The sequence below is a fragment of the Phacochoerus africanus genome, chromosome 8 (genome assembly GCF_016906955.1).
Source record: "Phacochoerus africanus isolate WHEZ1 chromosome 8, ROS_Pafr_v1, whole genome shotgun sequence".
NCBI lineage: Eukaryota > Metazoa > Chordata > Mammalia > Artiodactyla > Suidae > Phacochoerus > Phacochoerus africanus.
In genome coordinates this window covers 70826365-70836002 of record NC_062551.1, presented here as the reverse complement: position 1 = coordinate 70836002, position 9638 = coordinate 70826365, and the positions used below count along the sequence as shown (strand labels likewise).

The following is a 9638-nucleotide window of genomic DNA, read 5'->3' as shown; positions in this document are numbered from 1 at the left end:
GACCTCTCTGAGATTCCTTTGCTTTCCAATCTTAAAGAGCAGGGGCTGAACGGTGGGACTTTCTCTGCCTACTTGTCCTTTTCATGGCACAAGTGGCCATGCCAAGCCTGGTGCTGGTTCTCCTAAGAATCACGGGGCCAGGGCCCAGAATTGCCACCAAAGCCCTCCTTTGACATTTGGGCTCACCTCTGCACTGGGCCTGTAATTCTGGGAGCTGCCACCAGGGGGACGGTGTCACTTTTGTCTCGGGACATTGGTCTGAGTTACTGAGAAACGCAGGACCCACTCCCGGCCTAAGCGCCAGTTTTGTCTCCAACCACCTGCCTTTGAAGCCAGGAGGCCTGAATTCCAGCATCCTTCACCAAGCGAGGTGTGGGCGTGTGCGGTGGCCCACGACCCAGAACAACAGACGCAGAGAGGTGGGTGGCATGTGCGTGACAAAGGCCGGGTCTCCTCTGCCCTAGCCCCTCTCCCGCCCGCTGCCCCCTTCCCCCACCTGAGAACCTCATCGAATTGACTGATTCATTCCTGGTGACTTCTGCAGCCGTGGCTTCCGTGCCTGCACCTTGGACTTGCATTAAGTTTTAATTAAAGCCGTTTCACCGGCCTTGCCCTTGGCTAAATGCAGCTGTGGGCACAGGGCGCATAGATATTTAATATTCCGCCTCTCCCCACTGAAGGCGCAGGGTGCCCAAGGGTGTACCCGAGCCGTGCCCGCTCGCAGCGATCCGCGCACTTGCTTAAGTGTGCCCACAGGCCCCGAGCGGGAGGCCGGGCAATAACTATTCATTGCCCTGGGTTAAGTGTGCCCAGGGGCACCCGTAAACTCAATGCAGTGATTAGCGATGGCTCCCAGTGAAGGCTGCCCGAGGTCCTGCTGAATGTCCTCGGCCCTAAATATAGCCTCTGTGTGGGGCCTTAAAGGGCACCGTGCGTTTTTGCTTAGCTCTTGAGCTCTTGATCCGTCTTCCCTTCCTTCTTTAAACAGAACTGTTTTCCTCCTCAAAGTCCAGCCTCCAGGCGCTTCCCAGCCTTCCTCCAGTTTGCATGAAGGACAGAAGTGGAACGGCTTTGGTGGCGGCAAAGGCAAAAGCCGAATTCTCTCCATCCTCTCACCAAACGTCAGGTGTCTGCCCCATTGCGCCTCTTAGCTGCCTAAAGAGGTGGGAGCTCATTTGAAAGTGAAGACAGAGCCTCCAACGGCGAGGAAACAGCGGGGCTCACTCCCAGGGTCGGGGGGGGTGTCTTCGGGTGGCCAGGAGTGGGTACCGGGCCAGGGGGCAGGAGATATGAGGCAGTGCGAAGGCTGAGCTGGCTGGGGTCTCTAGGCAGCCCCTGCCGCTTCTCTCTGCTCCTGGGAGCCCCTCTCTGTCCCTCCGTCTGGAGGAGTTGGGGGGCGGTCTTGGATGGGGGTGTCACTATCCATGCAGGTCATTCCCCTCTGGCCTCAGTCCTCCCCACCTTGTACGGGGATGGGGGCTGGTCGGCTGGTCTCCGAGGGACGCTCTGCTGGTCGGTGGCTCCCTCCTTGTGCCCACACCTCTCTGCCAAGGTCTAAAGCAGATGCAAAGGGGGGTTTGGACAAGCAGAAAGTATTGAGGGAGCAGCTGGGCTGGGGGTGTGGGCTGCAGCCGAAGTTCCAGAACAGGTGCCCTGCTGACACCATCACCTTCCTTTCATCTGTGAAATGGGGAGAAAGGTGCCCCCCATCGCATGGCTGCCAGCTCACAGGTGGTATAGTGACCGGCTCTCCCACTTTATCTGGGACTTTTCCTGTTTTGGCCTGAAGTCCCACCTGCTCTGTCCCTTGGAACCTGGGGTGGGTGATCACCCCAAGTTCAGTGCCACTGCTGAGCGTGCCAGCCCTTGGAAGCACTCTCTCCCCGCTGCTTGTTGCATCTGAAGAAGAAAGGGCGAGGGAGAGCTGGGTGAACTTGGGAGAAAGACAGGATGGGCGGGAAGCGGGTCTGAGGGCGGCGTCCCTGCCACGCGTACCCGCTGTCGGCCTCGCCAGCTGCTCCCCAGACCCCAGCTGCCCCCTTGGCCAGGCCCAGGGCAGCAGCTGAGGTAATGACATTTCCCTGGGTCTGTGGACACTCGAGTCTCAGAACATAAATGATTTTCTTGTCTTAATGAGCAAACAACCCGTCCACAGGGCTCTCTCGCCGGCCTCCTGCTGCGGTAATTGCCAGCGCTTCTGTGCTCAGGCAGAAATGTTGACACTCCGTCCGGTGCTTACCTCTTGCCAGGGGATGTGGCTTCCTCTTTGTTCTGTAGGCCTCCCCTTCCCCACCCCTGGGAAGTGCCTGTGTTCAGGTAGGTGGGGGCAGGAGCGACTTTCTGGAAGGTCCTGCCAGGCCTGGTACTCGGGGACCCTCTGAGGCTGGAGGCACCCCCGGTGCCCTGAGGCTGTCCGAGGGGAAATCTGAGGGGGGGATCTGTAGGTTTGGGTGGGAGGCCGGTGAGGTGCTCAGACCCTGCGCTGCCCCCTGTGCTGGGGAGCTCATCCTTCCGCAAGGCCACCTGTTTCCATATGACACAGCCGGGTCCCCACCCTCGCCTTCCACTGGTCCTCTGTGTGTTCTCTGCAGCCCCAGGAGGGAGCGGGTCCCTCCTCCGTTTTTACATCCCTTTTAAGTCAGCCAGCTTAACTTCCCTGAGTCTCCTCCTGAACGCCTCTGTCACCACCTAGGGGAGGGGCAGGGGCTCCTCCCTGTCCCCCTCCTGCCTTCCGCGCACCCACCTCTATTCAATGCCCCGGTTGTCAGTGTCCCACTAATGCCCAGGCGGAGGGTGGGTGGCCCGTTGGCTTGCCTACAGGGGTAACGGTGGGCTGGTTCTTTCTGCCGCATTAGCATACCCGCTGTGTGCCCAGCGCTCCTGCCAGGGTCTGCTCTCCTGGGGCATAAGGAAAGCAAGCGTGCAGTTTGCCTTCTTCCCCGAGGGGCCTGCTGCCTGGCCTCAAGGTCCTGCCCATCCTCCCTGGGCCCGGTCACCTTCCTCAGTGTCCCCTAAGTCTTCCTTCTCCTTGACGCCCCCAGTGACCCCGTGTCCTTGGCAGGACTGTTTAGGAGTGTGTCCAGTGTCTCCAGACCCCGTGGCGGCTGCCTCTCTGAGGGATTATCGTGCCGTTGATGGGATTATCAACAAGAGGATTATCAGCGTGGACATCCCCGCCCCCTGCCCCCCACCGTCCAATGCCCAAGGCAAGAGCTTGTCCAGAGGCGGTAGGTCAGTGGTGGGCAGCAGCCTTGCCAGGCTGGGAGGCCTGGAAGAGCCGTCGGCCAGAGCTCCGGGGCTGATTCCAGGGTCCACCTGCAGCCCGGGCAGATTTAGGCAGGCGACTTTGAAAATTGGGCTCCATTAGCGTCAAGTACCGCGCGTGGCAGATGAGGGGCTCCTGCAATCATGCATTCCGCCTGTCCTGATCGTGGTGGCAGGAGCGTAATTACCGTCTCTTTAAATAGCCCGAAGTTGCCGTGCAAGAGAAGATGGCTCACATGACATTTGCTCCAAGCTCGCTTCCTGCTAAAAATATCCTGGCTAAATAATATTTCCTGGTTGCATTGGAGCAACAGTCCCTGACCTGGGCTCTGTGATGCTTGGGGGTTCAGTCTCGAGGCTGATCTGAAGGTGGGAGGGGGCCCAGTGGAGGGAATTTGCTTCTGGAAGGAGCAGTTTGGGAGGCCAAAGGAAGATAGTTTTGCCTCTGCAGGTGGTGAGCACCCTGAGGGGCTACAATACCTATTCTTTTTCTTTCTTTCTTTTTCTTTTTGGCCTTGCCCATGGCCTGCAGAAGTTCCTGGGCCAGGGATCGAACCTGTGCCAGAGTAGCGACCCAAGGTGTTGCAGGGACCATGCCAGGTCCTTAACCTGCTGTGCCACCAGGGAACTCCCCCTCTGGCTATTCTTTAGCAGCTGCTCGACCACTCAGTCAGACCCGGGAGCACCAGCAGACCCCACCCCCTGCCACCCCGGCCCCATGCCACCCAGGTCCATCCTTTCCAGCTTCATCATTCTCTCGTCCCTTCTGTGTTCTCCCGTCCTCTGGGCACCTGATCCCTGTGGTCCCACCCCCTCTCTCGCCTCTTCTTAGCCCCAACTTGGCCGTGCATTCCTGAGTTGCTTGGGACAAAGAAATCCTTGCTCTTCCTGGCAGGTGTGAGTGTGTGTGAAGTAGGGGTGGGGTGTGGGCAGAGGACGAAAAGCGGAATCATCCACTTTTCCAAACTCAGGGTCTTCAAACTCCCGAGAGGTCCTGGGATGGCCTCGGGGTGGGGTGGGGTGTCCGAGAGTAAAGATGAGAGAGTGTCTGCACTGTATCGTCAGGTCCTCCAGGGCTCCGTGGTCTGACAGCTGTTGAGATCTCTGATTTAGACCTTGTATAACTCTTTCGTTCAGCTTGGGGCTGGGGGACAACAGAGAGAAGCCCAGAAACCCGAAGACCCCTTCCTTCCTCCAGGGAATTTAAATTCTAAGGAACTCTGTATGCAAAGTTAGATGGTTCCAAGGCTTCTTCCTGCGCGGCTAGATCCGAGATGACTTGACCTTTGTATAGAATTTTATCATGGACCAGATTTCATGATGGGGCTCTGGGGAGTTTAGGGCACAGGAGATGGCCTCACCAAGCTCCCAGACATCTCTTTCCTTATTCATGATGCTTGAAATCCTTTTACTTGGAGACAGACAGATGTTTTCATTTAGCCACTGCAGAGCTGGCTTCAAATGTCCCCGTGAGAGGGCTGACACCACGAAATTCTTGCTAAAGTGTAAACAACTGATACAAGCATTATTTCTTAAGAGCAGCTTTGGTAATGGAAGGGGCACCAGGCTAGGTCACTGAGCTGAAGACCGTCTTGGCAGGGACATTTCTGCAGTTTCCCAGGGGCGGCTTGGCTCTGATCATCTGCTTCCTTATGGGCCTTTGCAGACAGCAGGATCCCCAGGTTTCTGGGAAAGGCCTTTCCTTCTCTTCCTCGTCACTGCAGCCACGTTCCAGCCCAGACAGTGATACCAAACCCTGAGTAATCCCCTGTCACCAATCCGGAAAGTGTGCTGTGCCGGCCGTGGGCATGGCCCCTGGCTGAAATCCTGCCACCACCCTTCTTCCACGCGCCTGAAAAGCGTGCTTTTTTTTTTTTTTTTTTCGTCTTTACAGAGCCGCACCTGCGACATACGGCGGTTCCCAGGCTAGGGGTTGAATCGGAGCTCTAGCTGCCAGCCTACACCACAGCCACAGCAATGCCAGAGCCGAGCCATGTCTGCGACCTACACCATAGCTCACGGCAATGCTGGATGCTTAACCCGCTGAGTGAGGCCAGGGATCAAACCCACAACCTCATGGATAATAGTCGAGCTCGTTACCACTGTGCCGCAATGGTAACTCCAAAGCATGCCTTTTTCTGTGTCACATGCCTGTCCTCATCCCAGGACCATCTCAGCTGGTGCTGGAGATCTTTGTTCATATCCCAAGGCAGAGACTGGGTCCAGTCAAAGAGGTTCCCAATCGGAGGAAAGCCCGAGCCTCAGATTCCTCCGAGTCCACCTGTCCTGTCCCTTCGTGGTGACCAAAAAACAGGAGCTTTGTGGTGGTCGGTGTCCTGGTGGCTGGGGTCAGGGTCTCGGTGGCATCTTTAGCTGTCCTGCCCCTTCTGGAGGTCCCTTCACCTTAGGCCACCAATGCCATGCGGAGTCAGAGGTGACAGTAGAACTGAAGGGACCTTTGCCACTTACTCCCCGGAAGGCTGGCACTCTTGTCAGGGAGGCCCCATGGGGGGACAGCCACAGGGTACAGGTAAATCCTCGTTGCCCCGCCAGCAATGCCAGGGGGCCCAAGGAGCCCCAGGAATGCAGGCTTTCTCTAGGTGAGTCCTGAGCCTACCATTGGCTGACGTGGATGGAGAGCTTCTTCCGGTGTGTGGATGAGAGTCACCGTGAGCTGGTGCCCGCCGGCTCTGTGCTTCTTTCCCCCGTGCCAAGCCCTCCTCTTCCTGGGCCTGATAGGTCCCACACCCAACCGGTGAGCAATGGTGTCAGGCACACTGGCTGATGCTGGCCCAGGAACAGAAGGGCCATGGCTCTGGAGTCAAAGTGCTGGGGCAGGAGGGCATAGCAGCTGTCTTGCCAGCAGCAGAACCTCGGGCAGTCACTTCACCTCGTTGAGTCTCAGTTTATTTCATCTGCAAAATGGGAACAGAGGCACCTGTTGTGAGGAGATGGGCGTGAGGAGCTCAGCCCATTCCTGGCATAAGATGAGCTATTTTCATTTCAATCGTCCAGCTAATTCTGTGGGTTCCAGTTCCTCGGGTCCCTTGCAGGTTGGAGTAGCCTCCTTGGCAGAGAGCTGTCCGCAATGCTGCTTATGTCTGCTTCTTTTCCTTTTTTTTAAGGCCACACCAGCATACAGAAATTCCTGGGCCAGTGACTGAATCCAAGGAACCATAGCCACGGCCACGCCAGACCTTTAACCAACTGCACTAGGCCAGGGATGGAACCCGCACCTCTGCATCGACCCGAGCTGCTGCAGTTGGATCCTTAACCCACTGCACCACAGTGGGAACTCCAGTGCTACTTATTGCTTCACCCAAGACGGACCCTCCTCTGTACGTGGTGTGTGTCCTCCGTGCCTGGATGCTGGGATTTGCGTCTTGAAAGGGGTTTTTGGTGAAAGCACGGCTACCAGACAACCTGGTATTTGCAAAACCACCAGGAGCAAAACCCATTGAAATACAGCGTAAGGAAATACACATAATTCACAAATGATGTTGATCACTTTCATCTTAGACTTCCTAACTGTCCTCAATAGAAGACAGACGCCAAGGAGATTTAACTCAGATGTTAATAGTGCAGAGAATGCCCCGTTACCAGGGAATGCTGCTTCGGTGCTGCATGAAAATGTAATTATATTCAGAACTATATTTAAAGATTAAAAGGGGGACTGCCTACCATCTAGCCCCAAATGCAGAATTAGAAACAAAGTTAAAAGGCGGGGTGGGGATGAGTTCTAACAGTCTGCTAAAAATGGAAATGTTTCCTGAAAGTTTTTACACATTTCGGCTGTTTTTATTTTAACAGTTTCCTGCCGCGACGCCATTGATTTTGGAACGGGAGGGACAGAACTTTATCCAACGAATATTCACTAAGCATCTGCGACGCGGGAGGCCCCGGATGAGGGACCAGAGGCCACCAGATTCGGTCCCTGCTTTCAAGTCCTGGCCAGTCTGGAAGGGGAGAGGAGCAACACCCAGAGAGTTGGAGTGCAGGGCAGGCGGGCTTGGCGGAGACGCCGAGGAGCAGGTGACCTTTGTCCTGGGCTTCGAAGAGAGACGAGTTTCTCGATAGGGGACATGGTACATAAAATACAAAAATAGAACATTTTAGAAAGGTTTTTTGGCCTCTCTGGAAAGATTTACATGGGGAAAGAATGTTCTCTTCCTCCTTTTATTAATTTAATAGCAGCAGCCAGAATCCACCTCTCTGAGTCCTGCTTCCCAGCACACCTTCCCTGTAGCTTCTAGGTCTTTCTATTCCTAGTCTTCTTCTTTTTTTTCTGTATTCCCCAGGGCCAGGGATTGAATCTGAGCTGTGGCAACGCTGGATCCTTTAACCCACTATGCCAGGCCCGGGATCGAACCTCTACCTTCACAAGGACCCGAGCCACTGCAGTTGGGTTCTTAACCTACTGCACCACAGCAGGAACTCCTGGTCTTTCTAGTCTTATAGTTTCTATTGGACATGCTCCTGTTTTTCCTCCCGGAAGCAGTGGAAACAAATCTGACTAGGAGCCATGAGGTTGCAGGTTCGATCTCTGGCCTCGCTCAGTGGGTTCATCTTGTGACCAGAGGTTGTGTCCTGCTCAGCCTTTTACCCTTCAAGGGCCTTATCATACTGCCTTGCCTTTGGTAAGCACTTAAGACATGCTTGTTGGGTTGAATGTTCACTGGGAATTTTTTTGGGGGGGGGGTTGTGCACGCGGTATGCAGAAGTTCCCAGGCCAAGGACCAAACACTAGCCATAGTGGTGATGACGCCAGCTTCTTATCTGCTAGTCCACCAGGAAACTGCTCACCAGGAATTTAGAAAAAAAATGTTTTAGGCAAAGAGCATTTTTCTGGGATACTGTGGCTAATATACTGGGATTGGCTAAGCACTTAGTGGTTATAGATTTTTAAAAAACATTTTGAAAAAAATAAAAATAAAAAACATTTTGAGAAGAGCATTTATCCATTTATTTATTTTGGCCATACCCACGGCATGAGGACGTGCCCGGACCAGGGATCCAATCCTCGCCACATCAGTAACCAGCGCCACAGCAATGACAATGCTGGATCCTTAACGTGCCGAGCCACCGGGGAACTCTGGTTATAAATTTTTTTAATCTCCTTTCTCCCCGCCCAAAAGTAGTTAGAACCTAGGGGAGAAATCCTAATTATTCAAGGCAATGGAGTGTCCAGCCTGGAGAAGAGAAACAAAGACGGTGGTTCAACTACAGCTGCTTTACATTTTAAAGCAGAAGTTACTGGCGAAAATGCCTCTAGGGGTCAGGCAGGGAGTGTGAAGAAAACCAGTGGCCCAAGGATGACAAACGCCTTGGAGCCCCTAGGGAGAGACGGAGACTTCAGTGAACTGGCAGCCACCAGACCTCGTTAAAGAGAATGGCCTTGGAGTTCCCATCGTGGAGCAGCGGAAACGAATCCGACTAGGAACCATGAGGTTGCAGGTTTGATCCCTGGCCTCCTCGCTCAGTGGGTTAAGGATCCGGTGTTGCCGTGAGCTGTGGTGTAGGTCGCAGACGCGGCTCAGATTTTGTGTTGCTGTGGCTGGAGTGCAGGCCGGCAGCTACAGCTCCCGTTCGACCCCTAGCCTGGGAACCTCCATATGCTGCAGGTGTGGCCCTAAAAAGCAAAAAACAAAAACAAAACAAAACAAAACCCCAGAGAGAGAGAGAAGCCTTACTTAACTGGAGCTGACTCCTGCCTTGTAGGGAGGCAGGCGAGAGTGGTCAAATCTTCTGACTTTCCAGGAGAAGCTGTTTATAAAATTTTGTCAGTTCATTTAAAAAATATTTAAAACCCTCTGCAGGCCAAACCAAACATGTCTAAGGACTCTATTTGACCCATGAGCCAGATTTCGCAAAAGCTCTAACCCAACAGTTCCCAACTAGGGGTGCAGTTTTGCTTCCCAGGGGCCATTGAGCTACGTCTGGAGACGGTTTTGATTGTCACGACGTGGGGAGATGTTGCTGGCCTGTGGTGGGTAGAGGCCAGGGAGGCGGTTCAACATCTCACAGCACAGGAGCCCTTTCCCCCACACAGCACAGAATGCTCGGGCCTGGGACGTCAACTGGGTCTTCAAGGCAGAGTCTGGTTCTGCGTGACTCCTGGGGGCTGAGCTGTTGTATTTGGCCTCAAATTAGGGAACGGCTCAGAGATGAAACTGCTCCGGGGTGTCAAGCCGAGGAAGAGAGTCCAGGCCAGGTGCTCGTTATAGAACACGTGAAATTCTGAGATTCGATTTCAAATGTAGGTTTTGATGCCCAGAATCTCAAAAAGGACTCCAGGTGGAAGGTCTGTGACATTCAGCCAATGAAGTCTGTCCCGAACCTGATGCTTAAACCTGACCTCTAAAGCCTCTCTTTCC

General features: G+C 54.4%; 2 long non-coding RNA genes across 3 annotated transcripts; both read left to right on the top strand.

The window, feature by feature from the left end:
• The first annotated feature begins 245 nt into the window (after positions 1 to 245).
• On the top strand, positions 246 to 6420 carry LOC125133653 (uncharacterized). Of its 2 annotated transcripts, none has more exons than XR_007136491.1 (3): positions 246 to 419; positions 1009 to 1163; positions 6390 to 6420. It is a non-coding gene; the product is annotated as an uncharacterized LOC125133653 (long non-coding RNA). The 2 variants fall into 2 exon arrangements; XR_007136492.1 differs by having other exon boundaries at positions 989 to 1163.
• Positions 6421 to 6533: 113 nt separating this feature from the next.
• Positions 6534 to 7387, top strand: LOC125134110 (uncharacterized). Its single transcript, XR_007136557.1, has 2 exons — positions 6534 to 6602; positions 7075 to 7387. It is a non-coding gene; the product is annotated as an uncharacterized LOC125134110 (long non-coding RNA).
• The last annotated feature ends 2251 nt before the right edge of the window (positions 7388 to 9638 follow it).